This window comes from Heteronotia binoei, chromosome 21, assembly GCF_032191835.1.
Source record: "Heteronotia binoei isolate CCM8104 ecotype False Entrance Well chromosome 21, APGP_CSIRO_Hbin_v1, whole genome shotgun sequence".
In the NCBI taxonomy this organism is placed as follows: Eukaryota; Metazoa; Chordata; class Lepidosauria; order Squamata; family Gekkonidae; genus Heteronotia; species Heteronotia binoei.
Genome location: NC_083243.1, coordinates 162766373 through 162780804, shown reverse-complemented (window position 1 = coordinate 162780804; position 14432 = coordinate 162766373). Strand labels below are relative to the sequence as shown.

The window sequence follows — 14432 nt, the reverse complement described above, 5'->3', positions numbered from 1 at the left end:
TCATCCGCAAACTTGGCCACTTCACTGCTTACTCTCAACTCCAAATCATTTATGAACAAATTAAAGAGCATGGAACCACTCACTTTCTACTCACTTTCACTTTAAATATCTTTACATTTTACTAAATACTACAGGTGTCTTTTGGACGTATCACTCAAAAAGTAGATGAAGAATTATCTAAAATTCTTTAACTAATTGATAGCCCTAGTGTTAAATGATATGCACATAAATACAGTAGAAGTAACATTTTTAAAAGAGAGAGATCTGATGGTTGATGTTCCACATCCTTTTTTGGGGGGGGGGGGAGGTAAATGGCCATTAGAACACCACCTTCCCATACCATACTAGCCTGTACAACATAGGTACACGGTACCTAATTAGCGTGGTTATTTTTAGATAACATTACAGTTATGTAAAACAAGTTTATATCCCATAATTAGACTGCTGCCAATACAGGACAGAAGTAACACTAATGTAATTAACTAAATGGAATTCCTGTGTTCCAGAAGGGGGCACTAACTACTACAACAAAAATTCCCTTCAGGACTTACCCAATTAATTCTACAGCTTTCCAATGTAATTTAACACAGAAATGTTCACTGCAAAATTATTTGTCACTTTAAGCTCTGTGCAGCAATTGCACAAGTTTTAGCAACAGCTATTAGATTACTTCTGCTGGCTCCCTATGAACATGTCTGTAACTTCAGCTGACCTTCCAGATTCTTAAATGCATACAGAGTAAAGATGCTGAAGATGCAGTGAATTTCACAGCAAACCTGTTCAGCAAACACCTCCAGTTCAGCACTCAGGATCACACTGTGAACAGGTCTGCAGGTGCTGTGTTGGTCAGAAGATGATACAGCTGGGAACAGGCTTCTGATCTTTCAGCATGTCCCTAGATCCTAGACTTGCAGTAGGAAGAAGCAGAAGCAGACTCCCAGCTGAGAGAAAACTTCTGATCTCTTCCCCTCCCCAGTTTGGTGCTGGAGGAAGAAAAGCAACCAGCATCTTATCTCTCTACACTACAGTATGGTGTGGTGGACAGAGGGCCAGACTAGGATCTGTGAGACCCCAGGTTCTGCCACGGAAACTTGCTGGATGACCTTGGGGCAGCACACACACTCAGCCTAACCTATCTCACAGAGTTTCTGTCAATATAAAATGTAGGAAAGAACAATATAAGTACTTTATAATATATCATTATTTATTTAATGCATTTATGCCCCACCTCTCTCCAATGGGAATCCAAAGCAGCTTACGCCATACTCCTCTCCTCCATTTTACCCTCATAACAACCCGATGAGACATGGCTAGCTAAGCAAGTGTGACTGGCCAAAGTTAACCAGCAAACTTCCATGGTATGAGTGGGGATTCAAACCCAGGTCTCCCAGATGCAATGCTGGCCCTCTTATCCACTATACTACACTGGCTTCGGGTCATTATTTGGGGAAAAGGCAGGGTATTAATGAAATAAATAAATTATAGTATTAATACATATTACTTATACACTTATACACATTAATAGCAATCTCCAAATTCCAGAAAAGGTAAACATGCATTCAGCTTGGTGGCATTTCTCATTTCTTCATCACTACCCTGAAGACGCTCCAGGGCCAAAAACTTCACAAACAAAAATAAGTAGCAAAATGCCAAAGCTGAACTGCGATGGATCAGGAAGGCACTTGATTCTCCTTCCAGTATAAGTATGTGTGTTGAATATACAGTGATGGCGCAACTTACATCATATAACAGGAAACAAAGGCTTACACAGTTGCTTTTATAAGCAACCAGATTGAGAAAATGCTTCAATGAAAACTAATCTGAACAAAAATGTATTCAGTGAGTGGGCTTTTTTGGCTACTTTTTAAAGCCAGATATACAGATTACATTTCCACAGTTAAACAGAGAGGACACCCCGCTGGAAGTGAAAACTTTGCAGAGGTAACATTTGTAGTATGAGTCATACCTCACAGGCTGCAGGACAGGCCCACTGTCACCAAACAAGTTTCCATAGCAGAGTGAGGCTTCAAAACTGGTTCTCCCAAATGCTAAATCAACAACCTAGCAACTCCATCATACTCTTCTAAGGTGACCCCAATAAGTAGAAGGGAATATGAAGTTCTGCTCAGGTCCCCATGACAATCACCATGTCTTGTCTCTCTTCTCCCAGTCCATTTCATTCTTAAGGTACTGGGGAATGCACTGGGGGAAAAACTCATTAGACTGGATCTACCTCAGCATAGTCTGTTGGTCAGAGTATCAGACTAGGACTGGGGAGAGCTGGGTTCAAATCCCTATTCTGCCCTGAAGCTCAATGAATGACACTGAGAGTCATACTCTCTCTTAGCTAACCTATTACAAAACGGAACTCAGAGGAAGGGTGAGTTAAAATCCAATTAAAGTCTTTCAGGGGCGTCAAATTCATTTGTTATGAAGGTCAAATCTGACATAAATGAGACCCTGTCGGGCCAGGCCATGTGTGTCATAAAATGTAATGCCAGGTAGCAGAGATATAAACTTTATAAAGGATGGAGACAAAGACAATTAAAGATTTTTTTAAAACTTAAAATAAAACACGATCAAAACAGTAGCACTCAGTCTTAAAGGTGCTTTCTTTGTATCTCTCCCATGGAATCCCTCATATTCAATCCAGAGAGCTGGGCAAAGGAAGCTCTGGCTCTTTCCTTCCTTCTCCAGGGGACCAGGAGAGGGAGGAGCCTCAGCCCATAGAAGGAAGAGAGGCTTGGCTCAGTAGCTCTGCTGTGCAATTGAGAGAGCCTGGCAAAGCAAGCTATCCATCCCCCCCTTCCACCCCAAGGGAGGAGCCTCAGCAAATGCAGAAAATAGAGGCTTTGCTCTGTAGCTCCTGTGCAATTGAGCAAGCCTGGCAAAGCAAGCTGTGATGCAGAAGGAAGCAAGAGAGAGGGAGAAGGAAGTAGACAACAACCATTTGCTCGGGAGCCTGATATGGCCCCTGGGCTTCATGTCTGACACCCTTGCTTTAGATTGTGCTATGTTATCTGTGTGTGCCACAGCCTCTTCATAAGTGAAAATATCCTTTCCCCCAGAAACAGGGCTTTTTTTTTAGCAGGAACGCACAGGAATGCAGTTCCAGTTGGCTTGCTGTCATGGGTGTGGCCTAATATGCAAATGAGTTCCTGATGAGTTTTTTCCCCCACAAAAAGCCCTGTGTGAAACAGTGGCGACATCAGGGGTGTGACCAAATATTCAAATGAGTTCCTGCTGGGCTTTTTAAAAAGCCCTGCCCAGAAAGTTTTAAATCTTTTGAACAATCAATTCTTGCTGCTGTTTTGTCCTTGGAAGTTGAGCTTCTGATGTGAAGTGGTGCGTATCAAAAGCAAAGATCAAAATTTTTAATTTTTTGCTTGAGACATTTGAAAATGCTTATTCTTAAACTGTCTCAAATTAGTTGTCTCACTGGCAAATGCACAGCCCAGATTATGCTGAGATTTTGCACTGGTTTGGTACACAGAGGGTATCAAGAAAAGGATAACTGTAAATATCTAGAAGACACAGTAGGCAGGAAGGAGACACAGCAGTAAACTCTAAGTACAAACGGTTAGTATAAATGACATTGATGAACTATGTTCCTATTATTCATTTTATATGCATTTGGGGGTGACACTTTTTAGAAACAACCTCACAGTTTAACAAAACAAAACACTCACAGCTAAAAAGCATGAAATTGTGCTGCTTAATTCAAAAATTTTATATAATGGGGTTACCTCTAGTAAAGAGTAGCCAAGACTGCAGCCTCAGCCAATCAGGGAAGGGGAGGGAAGTCTTTCAGTGTTTGGAATATGACTACTTAACAAAACAACTTCAATTGCTTTGGATGCTGCACCCAGCCCAGTTCATTGGCAACTACTACTGTAGAGTACCTGAAATCCATTGATCACCAACTTCAAAAGATAGATTAAATGTTGAATTTCATGCAATGAACCCTCATATTTAACCCGAGTTTAAACTTGTCAAATACAGTCCTCTAAAGAATGGGAAAGCACTCCTTTTATCCTTTTTTTCTTTTTCTTTAGAAGGTGAATTTCCACACAAAAGCACAGAGGCATAGCTAGGTGCTTCCTATTTGCCCTTTGGAATGAAACCAAAAATATAGGTGGACATTTAATTTATACAACAGATCAGGTAATCTGAACTCCTATACTTTCAACAGGACACACCTAAACATCTGAATACGGCAAGACACTTTTGAACTGTTAAAATCTTTAGAAAGTACACCTTTGACAAAACTCAAACCTATGTTTCAATTTATACATCACGTACAAGCTACCATTTGTTCAAACAAAGCTGAGCCTGCACATCCCCCCTCCCCCTTCCTCTCCTGCCCTTGTGTTGAGACTGAAGTCAAACCAATTCTAGCTAATTGTGAAATCCTCAAAAGCACTGCCATAATAGAGATTAGATTTTTGCCAGTAACCAGGCTGGTAGCCACTGCGGGGGGGGGGGGGGGTGGCGCTGTGTCCTGGTGGGAACCCCAATTTAGGATCCCCCCCCACCTGTGGCCTTCCATCCCTGCCACTGCCACGGCCTCCAGAAGCAGCCACTGGCCTCCCCATGCCATTTAAAAGGCCCACCAACCAACTGATTGCCAGGCCTTTAAATCGCATGGGGAGACCAGTGTATCCTTCTGCCACTTCTCCTGTACAATTTGAATCATCCGGGGGGGGGGGGTCAGCCCTCAAGCAGAGGCGGGGAGGGAAAGCCACAGGTCACCCCCTCCCCTCCACAACTCAAATCCCACGGGAGGGGTGGCAACCTCCCCACTCAATTCCTACCAAGAGCCGCATCAAGGAAGCAGGGGCCTGGGATTGGGAGAGGGGCTGGGATTGTGAAGGAGTGCTGCTAAGTGCTCCCTGAAAAATTTTAAAAATTCCTAGCTATGGGCCTGCCAGTAACTGGGAATCTTAAACAGGCTATACTATACTATGATTAAGAATCCTAGTTATTGGAGAAGAATGTAACCTCTGTTTGTTAAGAGAGCCAGTTAGGTATAGTGGTATAGTGGACTCTTATCTGGGAGAATCGGATTTGATTCCCAACTCCTCCACTTGCAGCTGCTGGAATGGCCTTGGGTCAGCCATAGCTTTGATAAGAGTTATCCTTGAAAGGGCAGCTGCTGTAAGAGTTCTCTTAGCCCCACTTACCTCACAGGGTGTCTGTTGTGGGGGGGGGGGGGGGGAGGTAAACAAGATTATGACCGCTCTGAGACTGAGATTCAGAATATAGGGTGGGATATAAGAAGAAATCCTTCTTCTTCTTCTTCTTCCACAGTAAATTAAGTCAGCTGAAGACTGTCTTCAGTACTGATGCAACACAAGGGAAGGACTGAGGCAGAGTATAACCCCCAAATAAGCCAGTTTCCTCTTAAATTAGGGGTGTCAAATGTCAGGCCTACAGGCCAGAACCAGCCTGCCCAGGGCTTTAAGCAGGCCAGTGGGACTTCCCCCCCCCCCACTCCTGTCCTCCTCATCCTTTGATACGCCGAAGCTGCCAAGTTTCCTACTCTTTCTGCCTTGTCTTTGCCAGCTGCAGCAGGAAGCAAAGCTGCAAAGAAAACGTGAAGTGCATTTTCCATTAAGGTCTCTGCACCCAGACAGATAGGCCCCAGAGACTTAATGGAAAATCTAGTCCACATTTTTTTTTTGGAACATTGTGCTGCAATGTATTTCAGAAGAGCGGAAATCAACTTTACTTTTCAGCATTCCTATAACCAGATGAAGCTCATGCTTCCTGAAGTTGAGTCCTTGCAAACAAAGGATTGATGCTTTGAGCCTCTGTTGAGTGGAACTGCGAACTGGTCCCTAGTAGTCTAACCTGAAAACCTATAGCCAAAGAGGGATATTACACTAGAGAGCCATTGCCAATCTGAGTAGACCTGGGAGAGGGGAAGAAGCTTGCAATGCCCAGCCATTTCATGTTTTCCTAGGCTCACAGCATTTTACATTTTAGTTTCTGCTGAGATCCTTGTGCTTTTTCTTGAGGTCTTATTTTAAAAATTGCATTGCCTAATCCTCCTATTCCCCCACCTTTCATTTTAAACAAAACGTTGCAAGTGTTTTAAGCATGTTTGTATTTGAAGTTAAAAATAGTATATTTAATTGTGTTTGCCTGTCTCCTTTATAAAGTTTATATCTCTGCTAACTCACATTACATTTTATGACACACATGGTCTAGCCCCACAAAGTCAGAACCAGCCCTCCTAACAAATGAGTTTGACCCCCGGACCATAAACAATATCCATTTTGCTGGTGTTATCTAAATTGAGACTAGTGTGATTTAAAAGTTGATAAAAGGAAGGACCCAACAATGACTCACACGAAAAGGAAATCCTATCCCTCTCCAACCCCATTGCCCCCTCCTATTGCTCCAGTTCTACTTTAAAACCTCTTTCCCTTTGTACTGGTCCCAGACTGCCACCCTCTAATTCAACCATTTTTCTCCCATTTCATCCTGCCCCCTGCTCCCTTCCCCCACTATCCTTCTTCCCCTCCAAGTTTTATTCTGCCTTTGCTTTCTCCCATTCTCTTCCTGCTCATTGTTGGTGCTGCAACCACATCTTTCTGGCTTAGCAAATCAGGCTTTCACAATGTCAGATGCTTCATTCTGAAAATTATGGAACTCCTTCCCCAGCGAGATTCATTTGTGCTCCTCTATCACTGTCCTCTGACAGCAAGTAAAGACTTCTGTTGTTCTAATGTCACTGTAATGTTTAATTGCCTGCAAAAGGTTTTATAATCTATTAGCAAAAATTAGTACAGCAAAGCAGACAAATAATAATGCCCCATCATTCATATAAGGTGGAAAATACAATACTAGATGAAATATTTCATCGGATCTTGAGCACATAAGATGTTCTCTATTTCATCATATTTTCTCTTAATTTCCATCTCTAAATTCAGAAAAATAAAATGTAGCTACCAGGTATGGGCATGAACTGAACCACAAATCATGATTTGTGCTAAAAATGGTCGATTTGGTCTGTCTGATCCTGCTGCACCAGAACACAAAAACAAATTGGACTTTTTTCTTGACCTGTCATTCAGTTCCACTGAAATTGACTAGACAGGGGCACCTGCTTTGGAGGACTGTAGTTCGATCCCCCAAAATCCAATTCACACCAAACTTGGAGAGCCGGTAGAGGAGAGTCCACTGAAGAATTTGCTGCAAGTTTGTTGTCTCTAGCTCATTCAGGAGGGGGGCTTTCTATGCCTTCCTGAACTGAACAAACCAATGAACAACAAATCATTCCGGAAATTGAAAAAAACACAAATCAAACCACTGAATCGAACCCAACAAACCACCATTTTCGCATTCCATGCCCATCCCTAGTAGCTACCATGCAAAACAGTTTCATTGACATACTTTATTCTGTATATAAGCACCATCAGAAATCTTGAGAAAACAAAAAAGTGCTTTAATTGTTATAAGAATAATTTAGACACAGAAATTACACAGTTGTCAGTAATTGGTTTTTACCTTCACTTTAAAAGTCTATATTTTAAAAGTGTTACTATATACAACTATTGCTACTATACCCACATCTCAAAATGTGAATTTTTAAAGGCAACTTCATATATGCTGTATATTTTACTGGCTAGTGCACTGTTAAGTAGTCAAGACAGTCTCCATTATTTCAAGAGAACCTCTCAGAAGATTACCTGACACACACAACTCAGACTGAACTCATCCAATACAGATCTATTTCAATCTGACTAACCCAAGCACCAATTATATGTTTGGTAAAATCAACTGGTAAAATTTTCCAGAATGATATGTGCTACAAATGATAAACTCCACACTTGGACATTCCTCATGAAAAAACTCCTTGCACATTAAAGGCAATTTGCCAGGAGGAAAGCTAGCCCAGATTAAGTTGTCAATGGCGGAAGGGGCATAATCTTCCTAGCAGAAGTATGAAATGACACAACCAGAAAATAAAAATAGTGTTGCCAATTGATCAACAGACCCAAGAATTCTGACCCAAGAATTACTAATACAGTTTATACTAGCAAGTTATCAAACTTGTATAAAAGAAAAGTTGCAAGTTATATAGTGTTAAAGTATTTTGGCAACCCATTCTATTAAAGCAGGTCATAATTCCTATTGCAAGTAATCCAAGGCCACCCAGCAAGTCCATAATAGAGCCAAAGGTTTCAGCTCATCACCCAAGCCCAGCACTCTACTTACAGGTCAAGAGAATGTCTCACCCAAATCATGCTGGAAAAGGGAAGGAAATCAGCCCCTAAACAGTTCAACAAAGTTAACAGACAGTATAACACAGGGGTGTCAAATATCTGACCCACGTGCCACACCCAGCCTACCCAGGGCTTCAATCAGGCCCAAGGGGCTCTTTTCTCCCCTCCCCCCTCCTTTGAAGTTCCGAGGTTGCTGAACTTCCCTTTTCTTTCTGCCTTGTCTTTGCCAGCTGCAGCAGGAAGCAAAGCTGCAAAGAAAATGCAGAGTAGATTTTCCATTAAGGTCTCTGCACACAGAGACCATAATGGAAAATCCATCCATATTTCCCTTGCAAGTTTCTCTGCACTGCAATGTGTTTCAATGGAGTGGAGCTTAATTTAACTTCCCAGCATTCCTATGGCCAGCTGAAGCTTCCTGGAGTTGTGTCCTTGCAAATAAAGGGTTGATACTTTGAGCCAGTTTTTTCTCTGCTAAATGGACCTGCGAACTGGTGCCTAGTAAGCAATACTCCCTCTAAGCTATGGAGTCTTGTGAGCAAAAATTCTTCTTTATGAGTTACTGGCACTAAAGTTGTCAGCTACGGCATAAATTAGTTTGCTCTGGAGCTATTTTTCCTGAGCGAAGACAAAAATGTGTGAGCCAGAAGCTAAAAAACTATGAGCTAGTTCACACTAACTGAGCTTATAGGGAACACTGCTAGTGAGTACTCTGACCTGGAAACCCACAGTTGGGTTTTATTGGGTCCTTGCAAACAGGTTTTGAGTTAGGTCCTTGCAAACAAAGGATTGATGCTTTGAGCCAGCGTGTCTCTGTTGAGTGGACCTGTGAACTGGTCCCTAGTTGTCTAACCTGAAAACCTATAGTCAAATTGGGATATTACACTGGAGAGCCATTGCCAGTCTTAGTAGACCCGGCGGAGGGGGAGAAGAAGCTTGCAATGACCAGCCATTTCATGTTTTCCTAGGCTCAGACCATTTTATATTTTTAGTTACTGCTGTGATTCTTCTGCTTTTTCTTGAGGTTTTATTTTTAAAATTGCATTGCCAAATCCTCCTATTCCCCCACCTTTCATTTTAAACAAAATGTTGCAAGAGTTTTAAACATATTTGTATTTTAAGTTAAAAATTAGTATATTTAATTGTGTTTGCCTGTAAGTTTTTATCTCTGCTACCTGGCATTACATTTTATGACACACATGACCAGGCTCCACAAAGTCCCATTTGTGTCAGATCCAGCCCTCCTAATAAATGAGTTCAACACACCTGGTATAACATAGCAGAGTACCACCTTACTTTTTTCCACAAAGTAAAATGGAAAAGAAGATCAAGACAACGTTATGCAAGAATATAAAACCCATTAACCAGAAAGAACACAGGGCATTACAAAGAAGAGACAACCATTTGAAAATAGGGTTCTATAAATTAAAGCAACTCATCTTTTAGAAACAGAACTTTTCAATTTCTGAATGGTCTAAAGCAGGGATGTCAAACATGTGGCCCAGGGGGCGAATCAGGCCCCTGGAGGGCTCCTATCAGGCCCTTGAGCAATTGGCTATGATCTTCTTCATTCTCCCTCTCTCTTGCGTCCTTCTGCATCTCAACTTGCTTTGCAAGGCTTGCTCAATTGAACAGGAGCTACAGATCAAAACCTTGATTTTCTCCATTGGTTGAGGCTCCTCCCCCTCCTGGTCCCCAGGGGAGGGAGGGAAAGAGCCAGAGCTTCCTTTGCCCGGTTCCCTGGATCCCAGGGGAGAAATACAAAGAAAGCACCTTTAAGACCAACAAGTGCTAATGTTTTAACCATGTTATCTTTTAAGTTTTTTTTTTAAATCTTTAGTCATGTTTGTCTGTGCCCTTTAAAAAGTTTATCTCTCTGCTACCTAATCTTAAATAGGTACAACGCATCATACACGATCATGCAGGCGCTGAAACTCAGCATTCCTTTTGACTGCAGTGTGCTGTTGCTGCCTTTTCCTGTTGTATTCAGCCTTGTGGTGTTTAGCATATGGCCCAGCCCAACAAGATCTCATTTATGTCAGATCCAGCCTTCATAACAAATGAGTTCAACACCCCTGGTCTAAAGTATATATTCTCTTGGCTATACACTAATAAAAGCAACCTCAATTCTTCCTTCCCTTCACTCCATCACAAGCATCACCTTCTTCAAACTGGCATACATAATTTTAAAAATGGGCAGCTAGTCCTTGTGCATTTTGCTTTCAATAGTCAAATACTGTATATCTTTAAGAATCTTGTACAAGCAAGATTTTCTTTACTGTATAGGTTAAGTTTTTTTGCACTAATTACGGGGTTTCAGAAACCAGAGAGATTTATTTCAGAATTCTGGTTTTACTTGGCAGCCTAAAGTTTGTTATTATTGCTAACGTTATTATTTACAACAAAATATAGTGCTAAGGGTATGCATTCAGCTCTATTTGAGCCGGGGGGGGGGGGGATACCTTATCAGTATTTATCAGCTATTCTTTCAACCATATATACAAAGAGGTGTATTTTTGGCTATTGAGGATAGCCAATTCTGGATAAAACACACAAAAAATTCAGAATTATCCAGGAAAACAGCACAGCCACAATTAAACAGCATTTAAAGAGAATGAACTTCCTTTAACTACCATTCTGGGTGAAGCTGCAGCTTTATGAATGCATTTGAAGGGACTGTGACACCTTTAAACACCTTCAGCTCCATTATAGCCTGTTGGGACCATTATAGTCAATGATCCACATCCTATATAAATAAGAGGTAAGCCATTTTGCTGATAACTTGCCTACTCTCCCATTGGCCGAGCCACATGTTGCTCAATCTCCAGAGAGAGCAACCCCGTCTTCCAGCCCCAAGACAACTGAGGATTGGGCCACTGGGAAACCTGTCTTCATATCCTATTGGCCCCATCTTGCTGGGTCCTCCGTTTTACCTCAGTGGCTGTTGCTAGGCAGCCACAGTATTCTAAGCTTGGTTTTTCAGTAACAGGTGGGGGGGAGGTTCTTAAAGCCCAGGGCTGCCAAACTGGGTGCCGCCACCAACAACAAATCCTGCTGTGGGCCCCACCAAACATGAAATCCTGGCTATGCCCCTGGGTCCTTTCCAGGCCTATTTTGGCCTTTGAGGAAGAACTCACTGGGCCCAGTCCTGAATAGGGTTGCCAGTTCCAGTTTGGTGGGAAATTCCTAGAGATTTTGTGGTGTAGTCTAAGGAAGCCAGAGTTTGGGGAGAGGCCTCAGCTGAATATAATGCCATAGAGTCCACCCTCCAAAGCAGTTATTTCCTCAGAGGGGGGGAGATCTGTTGTCTGGAGTTCAGTTGTGATACCAGGAGATCTTCATGCTCAACCTGGAGGTTGGCTACCCTAGACCTGGCAGCACCCTCTGATGCCACCTGACTGGCATGAGTTGATTAGCCTGACTGCTTGCTACTGTTCAACAGCAGCCCCCCTATGACAGCCAGTGTGGCGCAGCGGTTAGAACTTCAGATTAGAGTCTGTCAGGGTTTTGGTGATGGATATGACATCATTGGAAGGAGTGAGGAGTGCCATCACCTGATCTTTGGCTTGGAAGTGACATCACAGGACATGACATCACAAAGTAATGTCACATCCTTGCTAGATGCCACTCCAGAGCAAGGGTTGCTAGCTATTTTTCAGCTACCACAACTTTCTAAACTTCAAAATAGTGTTCTTACAGCTGGCAAGTACTTTTGGCTATTGAGCCATGGAGAAAATGGGGGTGGGGAGAGCTCTCCTTTTACCTGGTTGTTGTTCTACACCTGTTGGTATAATTTCATAACAAAGCCAGGGCATGTCAAGACTGTTTTTAAAAATTAATTAGATATTAAGCAAGCATCCTCAAGTTGCTTGAAGAAGCAAGGGGCAATATGCAAACATACACAAATGGTTTGTCAAGAAAAACAGAGAAAACTGGAAGGTTTGAGGGGGAAGAACTAAAGCTGAAAGCTAATCTTGCTTGAGCTGTCAGGAGTTGGCAGCTCCAGAAGGAGAAGCACAAAAGGGGAATAAGGTGGTTTGAAGCTGCTCAGTCAGAGCATGAGCAGGCACCAATTACCATTTGAGTAGAAGAACATCTTTCTAGATTCGAAAGTGGAAGGATGGATGACTTTATATTTTAGATCTGGAATGGCCAAACTGTGGCTTGGGAGCCACATGTGGCTTTTTCACACAGATTGTGTGGCTTTCAAAGCCCCCACCACTCAGTCAGCCAGCTTGGGGAAGGCTTTTAAAATCACTTCTCCAAGCCAAGCCAGCCGGCAGCTTGGAGAATTCATTTAAAGTTAAATGCATTTGAAGTAGCTTTCTTTCCACCTCTCTCTCCCTCCCCTCTACGTAATCAATTTCCCTTCCTTCCCTCAAACATCTGACGTTCATGTCTTGTGCTCTCAAACATCTGACATTTATACTATGTGGCTCTTACGTTAAGCAAGTTTGGCCACCCCTGTTTTAGATGGTAAGAACTGCAAAAAAACCCAAATCAATGTCACAAAGGAAAGGAAACCAGTGTGTGGTAACTGAGGGTTTATTTTCATTCACCCTACGCTTACAGTAATGCACTTCACTGTGGTCTTCCAGTTTCCCAGCTCTGTATTCTTCCAACTTCAACTTCCCATTTCTCTTCACTAATTTCCTTTCTTTAGCATGCATTCACTTTCAATACTTTGTTTGCATACTTCTACCTACATTTATTTCTCCTAATAGCCTAACTATGCTCTTTTACCTGCTTCCTATGTCCAAGGCTCAACCATTCACAACACTGGGAGTTCCATCATTGGTTTATTTAAAATAAATCATACACAGGCTCAGTTCAAATTAGGACTACAATGGGGGGGGGAGGAGGATTATAAAGCCCCTCAATGTTTTCTATCATGAAATAGCCCAGAGGGTGTATAGGGACAGGGGGAAGAAAGGGGGGAGAAAGAAAGGAAGGAAAGAAGAGAACAAAGAGAAAGAGAGGTGGAAAGAAAGCAAATAGATGGGGAAGGAATGAACATACCCCTCCCCAAAAAAACCCCTCCCAACCATCCAATCACACCTGGAGCAAAGGTGTCACCACTGCAGAAGTGCAGATGGATCCCAGAGGAGGAAGCTCCTTCCCGGGCCCACATGCACGCTGCCAGCTCCTCTGCTCTCCATGCCTCCCCACCTGCAACAAAAGGACTTCCACCCACCCAGTCCCACCTAGAGCTATGGTGCCACCACTGAAGTGCACATGGCTCCTTTCAGGCATGCTGAAGCCAGCTCAGCCACTCTCAGCCACACACACACAAAGAGAGACTCTCACCTTACTTTTCTGGCACGTGGCAGTGGCAGATGCACCTCCCCAACTCATCCAGGCCCCAAGGGCTGATGGGGGCAGGGCTTAGCTGCCAAAGGAGAGCTCCCATTCACCTCTTTAAAAAAAAGTTTACTCACTCTCAGCTTTGAAAGTGGTTGGCGGGCTGGGGGTGGGGTGGGAAACAGCTTCACGAGCGGTACAAGAGGGATTAAAGAGTCACATGTGGCTCACAAGCCACAGTTTGGCCACCCTTGCTCTTTGGTATACCATAACACAACCAGGCCACTCCAAAAAAAAAAAAGATCACACCACAACCACACGCTGATGCTAAACACCACAAGGCTGAATACAACAGGAAAGGACAGCAACAACACACTGCAGACAAAAAGAATGCTGAGCTTCAACGTCTGCACAATCGTTATAACGATATGATGACGCAGCAAATTGACCCTGAGTGTCCAAGGCCGGGGCACTCACCCACAGCCTCTTTCTAGAGCCTGTTGTATAATGGGAAATCTATAAGGGGGTGTGCAGGGATCAATTTTTCAGCATAACTTCTGGTGCCTCTACTCAAAAGATGCCCCCTCCATGTTTTAAAAAAAAAAGGTTGAACCAGGGGGTTCAATTATGTGGACCCCAAAGAAGGTGCCCCATTATCCATTTTTTCCAATGGAGGAAAAAAACAGCAATAAAGCAGAGACTGATGTCAAACCAGAGAGTCTCTGCAGTAGAAACTGAAGGTAGGGAGCATTTTTACAGAACCACTGGAACTGCGCAAAGCAAGCCTAGCACAGTCAGTGCATGTACAGACTTCCCAGCAGAGCCAGTGCACGTACAGAGTGCCCAGTGGAACCAATGCCACTGTGACAATGCCCGTTCAACGAATCCAAGCATATCCAT

General features: G+C 42.9%; 1 protein-coding gene across 1 annotated transcript in view; it reads right to left on the bottom strand.

Moving 5' to 3' along the window:
• LRP5 (LDL receptor related protein 5) overlaps nucleotides 1–14432 on the bottom strand; it is a 182958-nt gene that overhangs the window by 140889 nt on the left and 27637 nt on the right. The gene's annotated exons all lie outside the window — the stretch shown is intronic.